This window comes from Bombina bombina, chromosome 2 (assembly GCF_027579735.1).
Source record: "Bombina bombina isolate aBomBom1 chromosome 2, aBomBom1.pri, whole genome shotgun sequence".
NCBI lineage: Eukaryota > Metazoa > Chordata > Amphibia > Anura > Bombinatoridae > Bombina > Bombina bombina.
Window position 1 is genome coordinate 702,144,402 of NC_069500.1, and position 20,100 is coordinate 702,164,501.

The 20,100-nt window shown below is 38.7% G+C and overlaps 1 protein-coding gene across 1 annotated transcript in view; it reads left to right on the top strand.

Annotated features, from left to right (window-relative positions):
* Positions 1-20,100, top strand: part of SUSD1 (sushi domain containing 1) — a 365,105-nt gene that overhangs the window by 222,790 nt on the left and 122,215 nt on the right.

Genomic DNA, 20,100 nt, shown 5'->3' on the forward strand with positions numbered 1-20,100 from the left:
CTGCTGGGAGCTAGCTGCTGATTTGTGGCTACACACATAAAGAATAAAGTATTTTCTTTTTGCTCTTTTATGTCGCTTTAATGCTCTCTATAAATTATGGCAGGGAATCTTGACACTATATAAATAGACGATAATAATAACATATTAGTCATATTAAGCACTATGTGCCAGATTACAAGTGGTGCGCAATTTTTTTGTTTGCTGGCGCACTAACTGATTAGCATTCATATTACAAGTCTTTTAACCCTTTTTAAAACTTTTTTTTTTAATTAATATTTAAATTATATTTTAAATAAAAAAAGTGTATATATGAGGGAAATAGTTTATTTTAATACATTTTTTTATGTATGTAACAGTTACTTTAACCCGTACACTTTACTTCAGGTCTCAAGCCACGCTAAATGTTCTAGCACAGTTTCAGCTTTCGCTCGACTATATCTTTAAACTTTTTGGTTGAGATAGCCATTGAAAGTACAGGTTGATAAAGTGCAATTTCGGCCGCTCTAACCCATCTCTAGTAAATAGGATTTACCATGGACTTGTAATATCAAGTTGTGCGCTAATGTTAGCGATGTCCAGCGATACTGCTTATTGTGACCTGCACTATCATTAGCGCACCACTTGTAACCTGGGCCTATAAGTTTTACATAGTAATGCAAGCTTAAGAAATAAATCTAAAACTATAATCTCCTTTGTATATTCTGCATGATATATATATATATAATTTAAATATTAATAAAAAATATATACAGTGGGCAAGATTACATATGTGGCGTCGCCCGCAAAATCCGTAGTTTTGGTATCACATATACAGCGCCGCATATAAATACGGCACATATATTTCACCCGTCGGCCACAATTTTTACTCCCATAAGATAACATATAACCACGTCGCAAATCGGTATCACATATTCAGCGCAAGCACTTACGCGGCCGAAAATAGAGAAATTTTACACCATTTTCACCTCGCCACACATAGGCAGGCGCAGCAAGCATTGAGCTGAAAATGTAAGCACCGTAACTCCCGTAACTGCCTGAAAATAGTAACTAACACCTAACGCATGCGCAATATCTATCTACCTGTCAACCGCAATCCCCCAACACAATAACTAATAAAGTATATTAACCCCTAAGCTGCCATTAACCCGCATCGCAATAAACCTAATAAAGCATATTAACCCCTAATCCGCCATTAACCCACATCGCAATAAACCTAATAAAGTATATAAACCCCTAATCCACCATTAACCCACATAGCAATAAACCTAATAAAGTATATTAACCCCTAATCCTCCATTAACCCACAACGCAATAAACCTAATAAAACTATAAACCCCTAATCCGCCAAACCCACACAACGCAAATAACTAATTAAATTACTAAGCCCCCTAACCTAACACCCCTAAATCAACCCCAATTACCAAAATAAAGAAAATAATAAGTTACAATTAAAATAAAAAAGCTAACATTACTTAAAAATAAAAAAAAACTAATTGAAATCAATCTAAGATTACAAACAAAAAACAAAAAAATCTATCATTACATAAAATAATAAACCAAAAATAAAAAAATAAAACCTAATCCCTATGAAAATAAAAATGCCCCCCCAAATAAAAATGCCCCCTAATACTAAACTACCAATAGCCCTTAAAAGGGCCTTTTGTAGGGCATTGCCCTAAGTTAAACAGCCCAATGAAGCACATTTACTGCCCTTAAAAGGGCATTCAGCTCTTTTAAGAGTGCCCATTAAAACCCTAATCTAAAAAGAACAAACCTCAAAAAAATTTAAAAAACCCCCTAAGTCTAACCCCAAGATAGGTACTCACAGTTCCTGAAGTCCGGCGCTGAAGTCTTCTTCCAAGTGGCGACCTTTTCTATCTTCTTTCCGGAACAAGCCGGTGTATAGCGGAGGGCGGAACTGAAGACTGGTGACTGCAGAACTGAAGACCAGCGACCGCGGAGCCATGGAGCGTGGAGATCCTCTTCGTACCATCACCGCCGCACACTGAGGATTGACTTCAAGGTACACGTTTAAATATGGCGTCCCTTGCATTTCTATTGGCTGATTTGATTCTTCAAATGCAAATCAGCCAATAGGATGAGAGCTACTGAAATCCTATTGGCTGTTCAAATCAGCCAATAAGATTTCAGTAGCTCTCATCTTATTGGCTAATTTGAATTTGAAGACTCAAATCAGCCAATAGGAATTCAAGGTACCCCATATTTAGACGTGTACCTTGAAGTCAATCCTCAGTGTGCGGCGGTGATCGTACGAAGAGGACCTCCACGCTTCATGGCTCCACAGTCGCTGGTCTTCAGTTCTGCAGTCACCGTTCTTCAGTTCTGCCCTCCGCTATGCACCGGCTTGTTCCGGAAAGAAGATAGAAGAGGTCGCCGCTTGGAAGAAGTCTTCAGCGCCGGACTTCAGGAACCGTGAGTACCTATCTGGGGGTTAGACTTAGGCTTTTTTTTAAAGAATTTTGGGGTTTGTTTTTTTTATAATAGGGTTTTAATGGGCACTAAATGTGCTGAATGCCCTTTTAAGGGCAATGCCCATACAAATGCCCCTTTAGGGGCAATGGGTAGTTTAGGCTTTTTAGTGTTAGGTTTATTTATTTTGGGGGGGTTTGGTGGGTGGTGGGTTTTACTGTTAGGGGGGAATTTTTTTAAAATGCAAAAGAGCTGTTTAACTTAGGGCAATGCCCTACAAAAAGCCCATTTTGTTTATTATTTACTGTAATGTTAGACTTTTTTATTTTTGTAATCTTAGATTAATTTAATTTTTTATTTTTAAGTAATGTTAGCTTTTTTATTTTAATTGTTTGTAACTTAGTATTTTTTAATTTAGGTAATTGGGGTTAATTTAGGGGGTGTTAGGTTAGGGGTGTTAGGTTAGGGGGCTTAGTAATTTACGACTAGATTATGAGTTTTGAGTTATGGTGAAAAAGCAGCGTTATCAGGTTATAACGCTGCTTTTTCACTACCGCTGCTATTACGAGTCTTGCAGGTTTAACGGCACAGCACACTTTTTTGGCCATAACGCAAATCAACTTACACAAATTGCGTAAAGTCTTTTTTCAATGGGATTTTCATAGCACCGATATTACAAGCTTTTCCTGGGAGGCCAAAAAGTGAGCGATACACCCTATACCGTCAAGATTCGTAACGCAATCTAAAGTCAGTAGTTATGAGTTTTACGCTACAAAGCTGTAACATAAAACTCATAACTAAAGGGCTAAAAAGTACACTAACACCCGTAAACTACATATTAACCCCTAAACCGAGGCCCTCCCGCATCGCAAACACTAAAATTATTAACCCCCTAATCTGCTGCTCCGGACATCGCCGCCACTATAATAAACATATTAAGCCCTAAACCGCCATACTCCTGCATCGCAAACACTAGTTAAATATTATTAATTCCTAATCTGCCATCCCTAACATCGCTGAATTTTGGGGTTTGTTTTTTTTATAATAGGGTTTTAATGGGCACTAAATGTGCTGAATGTCCTTTTAAGGGCAATGCCCATACAAATGCCCCTTTAGGGGGATAGGGTAGTTTAGGCTTTTTAGTGTTAGGTTTATTTATTTTGGGGGGTTTGGTGGGTGGTGGGTTTTACTGTTAGGGGGGATTTTTTTTAAAATGCAAAAGAGCTGTTTAACTTAGGGCAATGCCCTACAAAAAGCCCATTTTGTTTATTATTTACTGTAATGTTAGACTTTTTTATTTTTGTAATCTTAGATTAATTTAATTTTTTATTTTTAAGTAATGTTAGCTTTTTTATTTTAATTGTTTGTAACTTAGTATTTTTTAATTTAGGTAATAGGGGTTAATTTAGGGGGTGTTAGGTTAGGGGGTGTTAGGTTAGGGGGCTTAGTAATTTACGACTAGATTACGAGTTTTGAGTTATGGTGAAAAAGCAGCGTTATCAGGTTATAACGCTGCTTTTTCACTACCGCTGCTATTACGAGTCTTGCAGGTTTAACGGCACAGCACACTTTTTTGGCCATAACGCAAATCAACTTACGCAAATTGCGTAAAGTCTTTTTTCAATGGGATTTTCATAGCACCGATATTACAAGCTTTTCCTGGGAGGCCAAAAAGTGAGCGATACACCCTATACCGTCAAGATTCGTAACGCAATCTAAAGTCAGTAGTTATGAGTTTTACGCTACAAAGCTGTAACATAAAACTCATAACTAAAGGGCTAAAAAGTACACTAACACCCGTAAACTACATATTAACCCCTAAACCGAGGCCCTCCCGCATCGCAAACACTAAAATTATTAACCCCTAATTTGCTGCTCCGGACATCGCCGCCACTTTAATAAACATATTAAGCCCTAAACCGCCATACTCCTGCATCGCAAACACTAGTTAAATATTATTAATTCCTAATCTGCCATCCCTAACATCGCTGACACCTATCTACATTTATTGACCACTAATCTGCCGCCCCCAACGTCCCCGCCACTATATTAAATTTATTAACCCCTAAACCTAAGTCTAACCCTAACATCCACTAACTTAAATATAATTAAAATAAATCTAAAGAAAACCTACTATTAATAACTAAATAATTCCTATTTAAAACTAAATACTTACCTGCAAAATAAACCCTAAGCTAGCTACAATATAACTTATAGTTACATTGTATCTAGCTTAGGGTTTATTTTTATTTTACAGGCAAGTTTGTATTTATTTTGAACTAGGTAGAATAGTTACTAAATAGTTATTAACTATTTACTAACTACCTAGCTAAAATAAATACAAATTTACCCGTAAAATAAAACCCAACCTGTCTTACACTAACACCTAACCTTACACTACAATTAAATACATTACCTAAATTAAATACAATTATCTAAATTAAATACAAATACCTACATTACAACAAAACCCCCCCACTAAATTACACAAAATAAAAAACAAATTACAAGATATTTAAACTAATTAATTAATCTAATAGCCCTATCAAAATAAAAAGCCCCCCCAAAAATAAACAAAAAACCCCTAGCCTAAACTAAACTACCAATAGCCCTTAAAAAGGCCTTTTGCGGGGCATTGCCCGAAAGAAATCAGCTCTTTTACCTGTAAAAAAAATACAAACTACCCCCCAACAGTAAAACCCACCACCCACACAACCAACCCCGCAAATAAAACCCTAACTAAAAAAACCTAAGCTCCCCATTGCCCTAAAAAGGGCATTTGGATGGGCATTGCCCTTAAAATGGCATTTAGCTCTATTGCTGCTCAAACCATAATCTAAAACTAAAACCCACCCAATAAACCCTTAAAAAAACCTAACACTAACCCCGAAGATCCACTTACAATTTTGAAGACCGGACATCCATCGTCAACGAAGCCGGGAGAAGTCCTCAACGAAGTGGCAAGAAGTCCTCAACAAAGCCAGGAGAAGTGGTCATCCAGATGGGCAGAAGTCTTCATCCAGACAGCATCTTCTATCTTCATCTATCCGGCTCTGATGCATCAGCCAATAGAATTCGAGCTCAATCCTATTTTAAACCTTAATTCCGATTGGCTGATAGAATTCTATCAGCCAATCAGAATCTAAGGGACGCCATCTTGAATGACGTCACTTAAAGGAACCTTCATTCGTCGGGAGTCGTCGTAAGAAGAGGATGCTCCGTGCCGGATTTCTTAAAGATGGACCCGCTCTGCACCGGATAGATGAAGATAGAAGATGCCGTCTGGATGAAGACTTCTGCCCATCTGGAGGACCACTTCTCCCGGCTTGGATGAAGACTTCTACCGGCTTCGTTGAGGACTTCTTGCCGCTTCGCTGAGGACTTCTCCTGGCTTCGTTGACGATGGATGTCCGGTCTTCAAAACTGTAAGTGGATCTTCGGGGGTTAGTGTTAGGTTTTTTAAGGGTTTATTAGGTGGGGTTTAGATTTAGATTAGGGTTTGGGCAGCAATAGAGCTAAATTCCCATTTAAGGGCAATGCCCATCCAAATGCCCTTTTCAGGGCAATGGGGAGCTTAGGTTTTTTTGGTTAGGGTTTTATTTAGGGGGTTGGTTGTGTGGGTGGTGGGTTTTACTGTTGGGGGGTTGTTTGTATTTTTTTTTACAGGTAAAAGAGCTGATTTCTTTGGGGCAATTCCCTGCCAAAAGGCCCTTTTAAGGGCTATTGGTAGTTTAGTTTAGGCTAGGGTTTTTTTTTTTATTTTGGGGGGGGGCTTTTTTATTTTGATAGGGCAATTAGATTAAGTGTAATTAGTTTAAATATCTGATAATTTCTTTTTTATTTTGTGTAATTTAGTGTTTGTTTTTTTTGTAATTTAGGTATTTGTATTTAATTTAGTTAATTGTATTTAATTTAGGTAATTTATTTAATTGTAGTGTAAGGTTAGGTGTCAGTGTAAGACAGGTTAGGTTTTATTTTACAGGTAAATTTGTATTTATTTTAGCTAGGTAGTTAGTAAATAGTTAATAACTATTTAGTAACTATTCTACCTAGTTAAAATAAAAACAAACTTGCCTGTATAATAAAAATAAACACTAAGCTAGATACAATGTAACTATTAGTTATATTGTAGCTATCTTAGGGTTTATTTTACAGGTAAGTATTTAGTTTTAAATAGGAATTATTTAGTTATTAATAGTAGGTTTTCTTTAGATTAATTTTAATTATATTTAAGTTAGTGGATGTTAGGGTTAGACTTAGGTTTAGGGGTTAATAACTTTAGTATAGTGGCGGCGACGTTGGGGGCGGCAGATTAGGGGTTAATAAATGTAGGTAGGTGGCGGCGATGTTAGGGGCAGCAGATTAGGGGTTAATAATATTTAACTAATGTTTGTGATGCGGGAGTGTAGCTGTTTAGGGGTTAATATGTTTATTATAGTGGCGGCGATGTCCGGAGCCGCAGATTAGGGGTTAATAAGTATAATGTAGGTGTCGGCGATGTCTGGAGCAACAGATTAGGGGTTAATAAATATAATGTAGGTGTCAGCGATGTTGGGGGTATCAGATTAGGGGTTAATAAGTGTAAGATTAGGCGTGTTTAGACTCGGGGTTCATGCTAGGGTGTTAGGTGTAAACATACATTTTGTTTCCCCATAGGAATCAATGGGGTTGCGTTACTTAGCTTTACGCTGCTTTATTGCAGGTGTTAGGCTTTTTTTCAGCCGGCTCGATATTAACTACCCGGCCGGATCGATATTAACTACCCAGCCACTATAGACGTTTTTAATTGGAAGTAAAGCAATCTGAATCAAGAAAGCACTAGCAGCAGTACTTTACTTACCAGCACTGACTATAACTTATTTGGGGATGCAGACTGTGTGACTCGCATCCTCCATGGCTCTACCACATGTGTCCACACAGCTATGTTGCTGCAGTGCTGCTTCTAACTGTGCACTGCAGTCAAAATTTTATGCATGGCACGGGGATGGGTGGAGCAGGGGGCTAAGCTGTCTGGTGACACAGGGTGATCATTAATATGTGGACCGGAGTCATCCACACAAGGTCCACATATTTCAGGTGCAGGGGCTCCCATCTGCCTATATGCCAGACCAGGACTTCACTTGTCACTTTCCGGCTGAGCGCTCCTTCCTTCCACAGTTCCACGATGGTTATTAGTTGATGACCCATTGAGAGTGCCCCCCTGACCCTCACCCCACATCTTCCGCCATTACCAACAATATTTTTGTGTATCCCCAACCGGTCCACCATGTACCCCCAGGGGTATGCTTACCACAGTTTGGGAACCGCCGGCTTAGAGGATAGTGTAAAAATAAACACTAAGCTAGATACAATGTAACTATTAGTTATATTGTAGCAGTAACGGCTAGATTTAGAGTTCTGCGGCCAAAGGGGTGCGTTAGCTACACGTGCTTTTTTTTCCCCCGCACCTTTTAAATACCGCTGGTATTTAGAGTTCACAGAATGGCTCGGTTTTGAGTGCGTTAGGCTCCAAAAAGGGAGCGTAGAGCATAATTTAACGCCACTGCAACTCTAGATACCAGCGGTGCTTACGGACACGGCTAGCTTCAAAAACGTGCTCGTGCACGATTCCACCATAGAAAACAATAGGGCTGTTTGAGCTGAAAAAAAAACCTAACACCTGCAAAAAAGCAGTGTTCAGCTCCTAACGCAGCCCCATTGTTTTCTATGGGGAAACACTTCCTACGTCTGCACCTAACTGAACCCCGAGTCTAAACACCCCTAACCTCACACTTATTAACCCCTAATCTGCCGCCCCCGCTATCGCTGACACCTGCATATTTTTTTAACCCCTAATCTGCCGCTCCGTATACCGCCGCTACCTACATTATCCCTATGTACCCCTAATCTGCTGCCCCTAACACCGCCGACCCCTATATTATATTTATTAACCCCTAATCTGCCCCCCACAACGTCGCCGCCAGCTACCTACAATAATTAACCCCTAATCTGCCGATCGGAGCTCACCGCTACTATAATAAATGTATTAACCCCTAAAGCTAAGTCTAACCCTAACACTAACACCCCCCTAAGTTAAATATAATTTTTATCTAATGAAATAAATTAACTCTTATTAAATAAATTATTCCTATTTAAATCTAAATACTTACCTGTAAAATAAACCCTAATATAGCTACAATATAAATTATAATTATATTGTAGCTATTTTAGAATTAATATTTATTTTACAGGCAACTTTGTATTTATTTTAACCAGGTACAATAGCTATTAAATAGTAAAGAACTATTTAATAGCTACCTAGTTAAAATAATTACAAAATTACTTGTAAAATAAATCCTAACCTAAGTTACAATTAAACCTAACACTACACTATCAATAAATAAATTAAATAAACTACCTACAATTATCTACAATTAAACCTAACACTACACTATCAATAAATAAATTAAATACAATTCCTACAAATAAATACAATTAAATAAACTAACTAAAGTACAACAAATAAAAAAGAACTAAGTTACAAAAAATAAAAAAATATTTACAAACATTAGAAAAAAATTACAACAATTTTAAACTAATTACACCTACTCTAAGCCCCCTAATAAAATAACAAAGACCCCCAAAATAAAAAAATGCCCTACCCTATTCTAAATTACAAAAGTTCAAAGCTCTTTTACCTTACCAACCCTTAAAAGGGCCCTTTGCGGGGCATGCCCCAAAGAATTCAGCTCTTTTGCCTGTAAAAAAAAAAACATACAATACCCCCCCAACATTACAACCCACCACCCACATACCCCTAATCTAACCCAAACCCCCCTTAAATAAACCTAACACTAAGCCCCTGAAGATCTTCCTACCTTGTCTTCACCATGCCAGGTATCACCGATCATTCCAGGCTCCAAAATCTTCATCCAAGCCCAAGCGGGGGCTGGCGAACTATAATCCGGCGGCTGAAGAGGTCCAGAAGAGGCTCCAAAGTCTTCATCCTATCCGGGAAGAAGAGGCGATCCGGACCGGCAACCATCTTGATCCAAGCGGCATCTTCTATCTTCATCCGATGACGACCGGCTCCATCTTGAAGACCTCCACCGCGGACCCATCTTCTTCTTCCGACGACTTCCCGACGAATGACGGTTCCTTTAAGGGACGTCATCCAAGATGGCGTCCCTCGAATTCCGATTGGTTGATAGGATTCTATCAGCTAATCGGAATTAAGGTAGGAAAATTCTGATTGGCTGATGGAATCAGCCAATCAGAATCAAGTTCAATCCGATTGGCTGATTCAATCAGCCAATCAGATTGAGCTCGCATTCTATTGGCTGTTCCGATCAGCCAATAGAATGCGAGCTCAATCTGATTGGCTGATCGGATCAGCCAATCGGATTGAACTTGATTCTGATTGGCTGATTCCATCAGCCAATCAGAATTTTCCTACCTTAATTCCGATTGGCTGATAGAATCTTGGATGACGTCCCTTAAAGGAACCGTCATTCGTCTGGAAGTCGTCGGAAGAAGAAGATGGGTCCGCGGTGGAGGTCTTCAAGATGGAGCCGTTCGTCATCGGATGAAGATAGAAGATGCCGCTTGGATCAAGATGGTTGCCGGTCCGGATCGCCTCTTCTTCCCGGATAGGATGAAGACTTTGGAGCCTCTTCTGGACCTCTTCAGCCGCCGGATTATGGATCGCCAGCCCCCGCTTGGGCTTGGATGAAGATTTTGGAGCCTGGAACGATCGGTGATACCTGGCATGGTGAAGACAAGGTAGGAAGATCTTCAGGGGCTTAGTGTTAGGTTTATTTAAGGGGGGTTTGGGTTAGATTAGGGGTATGTGGGTGGTGGGTTGTAATGTTGGGGGGGGGGTATTGTATGGTTTTTTTTTTACAGGCAAAAGAGCTGAATTCTTTGGGGCATGCCCCTCAAAGGGCCCTTTTAAGGGCTGGTAAGGTAAAAGAGCTTTGAACTTTTTAAATTTAGACTAGGGTAGGGCATTTTTTTTATTTTGGGGGGCTTTGTTATTTTATTAGGGGGCTTAGAGTAGGTGTAATTAGTTTAAAATTGTTGTAATATTTTTCTTATGTTTGTAAATATTTTTTTATTTTTTGTAACTTAGTTCTTTTTTATTTTTTGTACTTTAGTTAGTTTATTTAAATGTATTTATTTGTAGGTATTGTATTTAATTAATTTATTGATAGTGTAGTGTTAGGTTTAATTGTAGGTAATTGTAGGTATTTTATTTAATTTATTTATTGCTAGTGTAGTGTTAGGTTTAATTGTAACTTAGGTTAGGATTTATTTTACAGGTAATTTTGTAATTATTTTAACTAGGTAACTATTAAATAGTTATTAACTATTTAATAGCTATTGTACCTGGTTAAAATAATTACAAAGTTACCTGTAAAATAAATATTAATCCTAAAATAGCTACAATATAATTATAATTTATATTGTAGCTATATTAGGGTTTATTTTACAGGTAAGTATTTAGCTTTAAATAGGAATAATTTATTTAATAATAGTTAATTTATTTCGTTAGATTTAAATTATATTTAACTTAGGGGGGTGTTAGGGTTAGGGTTAGACTTAGCTTTAGGGGTTAAAAAATTTATTAGAATAGCAGTGAACTCCGATCGGCAGATTAGGGGTTAATACTTGAAGTTAGGTGTCGGCGATGTTAGGGAGGGCAGATTAGGGGTTAATACTATTTATTATAGGGTTATTGAGGCGGGAGTGAGGCGGATTAGGGGTTAATAACTTTATTATAGTAGCGGTGCGGTCCGCTCGGCAGATTAGGGGTTAATAAGTGTAGGCAGGTGGAGGCGATGGTGAGGGGGGCAGATTAGGGGTTAATAAATATAATATAGGGGTCGGCGGTGTTAGGGGCAGCAGATTAGGGGTTCATAGGGATAACGTAGGTGGCAGCGGCCTGCGGTCGGCAGATTAGGGGTTAAATTTTTTTAGTGGCGGCGATGTGGGGGGACCTCGGTTTAGAGTACATAGGTAGTTTAGGGATGTTAGTGTACTTTAGAGCACAGTAGTTAAGAGCTTTATAAACCGGCGTTAGCCCAGACAGCTCTTAACTACTGACTTTTTTCTGCGGCTGGAATTTTGTCGTTAGATTTCTAACGCTCACTTCAGCCACAACTCTAAATACCGGCGTTAGAAAGATCCCATTGAAAAGATAGGATACGCAATTGACGTAAGGGGATCTGCGGTATGGAAAAGTCGCGGCTGGAAAATGAGCGTTAGACCCTTCAATGACTGGCTCCAAATACCAGAGGGCGGTAAAAACCAGCGTTAGGAGCCTCTAACGCTGGTTTTGACGGCTACCGCCCAACTCTAAATCTAGGCCAGTGGGTTTATTTTACAGGTAAGTATTTAGTTTTAAATAGGAATTATTTAGTTATTAATAGTAGGTTTTCTTTAGATTAATTTTAATTATATTTAAGTTAGTGGATGTTAGGGTTAGACTTAGGTTTAGGGGTTAATAACTTTAGTATAGTGGCGGTGACGTTGGGGGCGGCAGAGGGGTTAATAAATGTAAGTAGGTGGCAGCGATGTTAGGGGCGGCAGATTAGGGGTTAATAATATTTAACTAATGTTTGTGATGCGGGAGTGTAGCTGTTTAGGGGTTAATATGTTTATTATAGTGACGGCGATGTCCGGAGCCGCAGATTAGGGGTTAATAAGTATAATGTAGGTGTCGGCGATGTCTGGAGCAACAGATTAGGGGTTAATAAATATAATGTAGGTGTCAGCGATGTTGGGGGTATCAGATTAAGGGTTAATAAGTGTAAGATTGGGGGTGTTTAGACTCGGAGTTCATGTTAGGGTGTTAGGTGTAAACATAAATTTTGTTTCCCCATAGGAATCAATGGGACTGCGTTACTTAGCTTTACGCTGCTTTATTGCAGGTGTTAAGCTTTTTTTCAGCCGGCTCTCCCTATTGATGTCTATGGGAAAATCGTGCATGAGCACGTAAAACCAGCTCACCGCTGCCTTAAGCAGCGCTGGTATTGGAGTGCGGTATGGAGCACAAGTTTGCTCTACGCTCACTTCTTGTCTTTTAACGCTGGGTTTATAAAAACCTGTAATACCAGCGCTGTAGGTAAGTGAGCGGTGACAATAACGTGCAAGTTAGCACCGCACCCCTCATAACGCAAAACTCGTAATCTAGCAGTTAATTAGTTATTTGCATTGTGTGGGTTTGGCAGTTGAGGGGTTAATAGTTTTATTAGGATTATTGCGTTGTGTGGGTTTGGCGGATTAGGGGTTAATAGATTTATAAGATTTGTTGTGATGTGGGTTAATGACGGTTAGGTGTTAATTGTTTTAATAGGGACTTTGCAATGTGGGTTAATGGTGGATTAGGGGTTAATACTTTTATTAGGTAGTTTCCGATGTTTGGGTTGGCGGATTTAGGGGTTAATACTTTTACTAGGTAGATCGCAATGTGGGTGAATGGCAGATTAGGGGTTAATACATTTATTAGGTAGATTGCGATGTGGGTGAATGGCAGATTAGGGTTTAATAGTTTAATTAGGCATATTGCGTTGTGGGGGTTGTCTGTTTAGGGGTTAGTACTTTTATTTTTAGCTCCGATGTTTGTTTGATGGCGGATATAGGGGTTTTATGTGTCGAGTTTATTATTGGGAGGCGGGTTAGACCTTTACAGGAGATTTTACTTTTTTTTAATTTTCTTAGTTGTCGGCAGTTTCTAAAGTGCCGCAAGTCACTGGTGACTCCAGAAATTTGTATTTATGCTCATTTCTGGACATTGCTAGTTTATCCGACATAAGGCATTTTATGAACTGCCGGCAGGGTTTAATTGTAATTGTAATAAGATCCAAAGGGTGAAAAGAGTGCGCTCAAAGCCCATTTAATAAAATATAAAAGTCTTTATTTGATCCATGTGAAAACATGTAAAAACATGAAAGTGTAAAAGCGGTCAGCACAGAGAAGTGCAGAGTACAGGTGAATGAACAGATGAAGACAGCATACGCGTTTCGTGCATATGCGCACTTGGTCACTGCCTGTCTTTGCACCTGTTCATAATCCCATTTAAGACAACGGTTCTTAAAGAGATACAACTCTCCTCACAATTATAACAACCTGTAACAAGCAAAATAGTAAATACATAGGAGCTATGAAAAACGTGTATAACTATTCTTAACAATATAAATATGCAATCCTCTTTAAACTTAATGTGTCTCACTATATTTTGAAATTAATTATTAATATGTAATTTTGCAATTAAATATGTATTGCCTTGATACTATTTTATCAAAATAATAGACACTTATTGTCTGCAAACACCAAGGATTATCATGAGAAAAAGAATATAAACTTATACGGACTATTGTTTTAGTCTAGAATAAATACATTCATATATATTGGGCTATTGGGTAAATAAGTCTAGATCCCATCTCATATTGATACGCATCTGTGAACAGTAAGGGTTATCATAAGAAAAAAGAATATCAATTTGTGCGGACTGTTGTTTTTAGTCTGAATGAATACATTCATATATGTTGGACTATTGGGCAAATAAGTCTAGATCCCTTCTCATGTTAATACCCACAGGATGACTGGTTTGTAAATTAAACATCCAGAATATTTCTCTCTTATAAGTGTCATCTCTCTGTTACCTCCTCTTCTCCAGAGAGGGACAAAATCTATACCTTGAATCAAGTGCTGAGGTATCTGAATTGCGTAGTGACTTGAAGTGTCTAGCTACTGGAGTATCTGAGAATTCGTCTTCAATAGAGCGTAGGTGTTCCAGAAACCTCTCTTTTAGAGGTCTCTTTGCTTTGCCGGTATACTGCTGAGAACAAAGTTTGCATGTGATTAGATAAACTACATGTGTAGTTGCACAATTGATATAGTAATTGATTTTATAATCCTTCTTAGTAACAGAGGATACAAATGTATCTCCCTCACATACAAAGTCACAGGTTCTGCAAATAGGACACCCGCATTTGTAGAAGCCTTTTTTTTCTGTTGTAACCAACATCTATTATTTTGTGGTTTGAGATCAGAAGGCGAAAGATAATTTCCCAAAGTTTTACCTTTCTTGGATATAAAATCACAGCCATTCTGCATTATATGTTGGGTCAGAAAAAAGTATAGGTATGGATTGTAATACCCCGATGTGCGAGGTGAAATTATGGGCGGCGCGGGTTTCAGCAGTTGCGCTGAAGCCTGCACTGTACATGTAATCTATATATAGCTAAAGAAAAGAAATGCAAATGTTATTTAACGTTCAAAGTACATCCCTCTGAAAGATACCAATGAAGGGGACAAAAAGTTTGTATATTTTAATTTTTAAAAAAAGATAAATTATGCAGGACAAAGGGGGCTACATAAAAATTTTATTTTTATATAGCACCTCCCCCCCCAAAAAAAACTTTAGAACCAGCTGTAACAAAACAAGAATGAAAGCAAAGAGGATCAACTAATGGTTTGCTTGGGAGAGAGGCTTGCCCAAAAGGGAGTGGGATCAAAGTAAGGCTTAGATATAGGCTTAGAGCAGCGAATCCCAACCTTTTTTCTCTCCTGTACCCCTTTATTAGGCTTTTCATTTATGAGTACCCCCTCTCCATTACCCCCACCCATCCCTCAAAATAAAGGAAGCGCTTTTTTATAGGGGAGGTAAGCTATACCTGAATGGCATACGGCTGTATGTTTATCAACAGGATTAAAGCTCAGATCTCATTCTCAGGAGGAGCCCTGCTGTGTGGCTGGTGCCCCGGGCATCTGCCTTGTTGCCCCTAAAAACGACCCTGGGGGGGGAGTCAAAGTGTAATGATCATAAAAATAAATATTTAAATTTGTGAGATCAGATCGATATTAACCACCCAGCCACTATGGACATTTTTAGTAAAGCAATCTGAATCAAGCAAGCACTAGCAGCAGTACTTTACTTACCAGCACTGACTATAACTTATTTGAGGATGCAGACTGTGTGACTCGCATCCTCCATGGCTCTACCACATGTGTCCACACAGCTATGTTGCTGCAGTGCTGCTTCTAACTGTGCACTCGCAGTCCAAATTTTGTGCACGGCAGCAGGGGGCTAAGCTGTCTGGTGACACAGGGTGATCATTAATATGTGGACCGGAGTCATCCACACAAGGTCCACATATTTCAGGTGCAGGGGCTCCCATCTGCCTATATGCCAGGCCAGGACTTCACTTGTCACTTTCCGGCTGAGCGCTCCTTCCTTCCACAGTTTCACGATGGTTATTAGTTGATGACCCATTGAGAATGCCCCCCTGACCCTCCCCCCCGCATCTTCTGCCATTACCAACAATATTTTTGTGTATCCCAAACCGGTCCACCAAGTACCCCCAGGGGTATGCGTACCACAGGTTGGGAACCGCCGGCTTAGAGGATAGTGTGGTGAGGGAAGCAACTTATCACCTTTAGAGAAATGAATGACAGACAGGTATATGCAATTTCTTATTGGTATGGGAAGCGCTTGCTTGGTGGGAGGAGCTCATTTAAAACTAATCTGGTAATAGTACCCTCCACCTCCATGTATTAATGCATTGTGGGCAAAGACATAGGCATGTGGTGCTGATTTTTTAAGAGATAAGAAGCCCAAAAATGTTCTTTTGTTATTCGGACAGACAACATTTTGAAAAGTTTCCAATTTATTTCTATCATCAAATTTGCTTAGTTCTCATGGTATTCTTTGTTGAAGAGATACCTTGATAGGTGTCTGGAGCACTAGATGGCAGGAAATAGTGCTCCCATATATTGCTTTTGCAAATGGATAATATTCATGAGAGCGGAAAATTGTTGAATGTTCTATATGAATCATGAATTAAACATTTTGGAGGATATTTATCAAAGCTTCAACTGAAAATATGCTTGAATTCCACGTCCTAATTGTCGCAAGATTGATCCACCATAGTTATCAAAGTGTCAACATCGGCAAATTTGTGACGTAACCTACGATCCCGCAATCTCAATCCGAAGCAGATCGATGAGAGCTAAAAACCTGTGGAATTTGAGCGGAATCGTGTTCATTCGCCCTCCTATTCGACACTATTTGAAGCTCTCACAAAGTTAACAAAAATTCTACCGTTCGCAGATGCCATAGAACTCAATGGGAGTCGGAAAACACAGAAAGCTTATGTTCGATGCTGCAAGAGAATGAAGTATATTACATAATAAAAGTAAATTAGAAACTTTATTAAAATTGTATACCCTTTCTAAATCAAACAATATTATTGCTCCACATTTGGTGCACTAGTAGATATAGGGATAAAAATTAAAAATACATTACTACTGATGGATTATGTTACAACTTTGTCTCTCATTACAAAGCAAGGAGACAATATTATTTCTACATATTTGGTGCAACGTTTTGCCCCAAACTTGTTGCATTAATAGATATAGAGATACAAATGAAATAAATACACAACATAATATAGTTAACTTCCTTTTTATTTTTTGGAAAAACCTATGTGCACCATATTTAAGCCATGTAATACAAGTCACACTCTCCACTTCGTGCCATATTTGACTCAACACTTTTCGCACCAATTATGACGCAAACTCCTAAATAACCCACACACTAGTGAATTTTTCCAACACTTTTGATTGGAATATGCATAATCACATGATTTATGACATCACCCAATCTGATTCAAATACACATTATAAACTATCACTAACAAATCAAATTGCTCGATACTTGTGTCATTGATTACTCATCAGAATTTGTAAGTTCCATTTGTTACATTGTGTATTAAACTTTGAAAGTATGTATATGTAAAATTAGTATTAAAGATAAACATTGATGCTGACATTAGGACACACAGTGTAATATTTTAGACAAGGATTTTAAAATTTGAATTGATGTTTGATTCAATAGAATCTTAAGCTGATAGCTCAAAGGGATAGCCCACCTAACTTTAAACTGTCATGATTTAAATACAGCAGAAATTAAAATTGCCTCTTTACTATTTTTAGTGTATTTCTTCCTTCTCTTGAATTTCTTTTTCAGTAAGAAATCTCATCTTATATGCCAGCCCATTGTATAACACCTGTGTAGGGGCGGTTTTTAAAAATAGATTGCAATCAGGAGTGGTTAGACAGGTGCAGAGAGAAACCTGGCCCCAGCTCTTAAATGGACAGGAAACCCCAAAATATTATTTCATGATTTGGATAGAACATACAATTTTGGGAAACTTTCCAGTTTACTTCTATTATTAAATTTGCTTCATTATCTTGTTATCCTTTGCTGAAGGAACATCATTGCACTACTGGCAGCTAGCTGAACACATCTATTTAGCCAATCACAAGAGAAAAATGTGTGCAGGCACCAATTAGCAGCTAGCTCCCCCTAGTGCAACTTACATTTTTACTTTCATATTCCTTTAAAATACCCATTGATTGCAAATAAACACATATGATACTCTGATTACATATTATATTCACAATTATTTCTGCTCAGACCAATAATACATTTACAATATATACATAAAGTGGTATAAATAAACACAGAGATATGACAGACAATATTTTTTAGAACACAAAATGGACATGTAAATATGTTTGCAAAAGATTTCTGACAAAACACACACACACATATATATATATATATCCATACTAAAATATGTATGTACAATATTGAAAAGAATTAGAATAATTCACTATCCACTTTGCACCAAATATGTTGCTACTTGCTATATTCGCAATTAGTCATGCTCAGAAAAAGAATACATTTACACTATATACAATAATGTGCTAAAGAGAAATGTGCTTGTTCGTGGACAGTAATGAAATTATATAAATAAAGTTGGGAAAAACATGAATAGCCGTGGCATCGATAAATGTTAGTTAACACCAGTCCGATGCTCTTCGCACCGTACTTGACGCGCTTGTTTTAGATGGCTTTTTTGATAACTAAGGAGATCATATTCAGATCCGCTGCTGCAATGTTTGGCAAGCGTATTGACGTCCGCGAATGCAACATAGTTGACGCTTTGATAAATAGATAAAAAGAGAGAAGCACTCAACCTGGTAACGAACAATAGCATAATAGCTTGTTCTATGGCTAGTTATCACCCAAGAAGCAGCCTCTTTTTGCTCAACATGTGCCTTTCACAGAGAAGAACTTTCCTGAAGCATATCACTCTGATCCTGACTTCACAGTACAGTCCAGCCCTGAAATACCAGGCAATCCCTCTCTGAACAAGAGAAATAGCAAAACCCCAGACGTACGTTTCGGCCTAGTGTGGGCCTCGTCAGTGAGGTGCAGCCATATCCCTCTAGGCACACTGAGCAAGGGGTCCACTTCTGGATTCCTGCATCACACTTAGGGAGACTTCCCTAAGTGTCATAATTTGCATAAATAAAAAGAGAGAAGCACTCAACCTAAGAACGAACAATAGCATAATAGCTTGTTCTATGGCTATTTATCAGCCAAGAAGCAGCCTATTTTTGCTCAACGTGTGCCTTTCATAGAGAATAACTTTCCTGAAGCATATCAGTCTGATCCTGACTTCACAGTACAGTCCAGCCCTGAAATACCAGGCAATCCCTCTCTGAATGAAACAGCAAAACCCCAGACGTACGTTTCGGCCTATTGTAGGCCTCGTCAGTGAGGTGCAGCCATATCCCTCTAGGCACACTGAACAACGGGTCCACGTCTGGATTCCCGCATCACACTTAGGGAGACTTCCCTAAGTGTCATAATTTGCATAAATAAAAAGAGAGAAGCACTCAACCTGGGAACAAACAAAGTTTTCAGGAAGCAGTTTGAGGCAGAAAAGCATTTGATGTGGTTTGGTTATGCAGATGAGAAAACAATGTCTTAACTGCTAGAAAAAAAGGTAACAGTACTTAGCTTCTTAGAGGCAGTGCAGATGAGTATAGTGGTTGTTATGCTGAACTTCCAGGACAGCAGGAAAGTAGAAAGGCTGCAGGTAAAGACTTAGTAGTAGCAAACAAAGTGTAGCTCCAGTAACTAAGGCACAACAGGAATCTCTGCAGTGCATAAGCAAAGTGTCAGGGGAAGTTACATCTTAAATAGGGTGAAGGAGGAGGTCCAAACTTAAAGGGGAAGTAGGATCATTTCAACAGTCTAGCCCCGAAATACCAGGCAATCCCTCTCTGAACGAGAGAAACAGCAAAACCCCAGACATACATTTCGGCCTAGTGTGGGCCTCGTCAGTGAGGTGCAGCCATATACCTCTAGGCACACTAAGCAACGGGTCCACGTCTAGATTCCCTCATAACACTTAGGGAGACTTCCCTAAGTGTAATAATTTGCATAAATAAAAAGAGAGAGGCACTCAACCTAAGAACAAACAATAGCATAATAGCTTGTTCTATGGCTAGTTACCACCCAAGAAGCAGCCTCTTTTTGCTCAACATGTGCCTTTCACAGAGATTAACTTTCCTGAAGCATATCAGTCTGATCCTGACTTCACAGCACAGTCCAGCCCCGAAATACCAGGCAATCCCTCTCTAAACGAGAGAAACAGCAAAACCCCAGACGTACGTTTCGGCTTTGATATATAGGCCCCCTCGAGTTTCATATCCCTTTAAGTAGATGGCTAATGTGGGATTTGGTGGATATACAGTATTTGTGGAAAGATTATTTGTGGAAAAACTGGGTATCTAAGCCAACTAACAGTTTTGTTCTTCTGCATGATG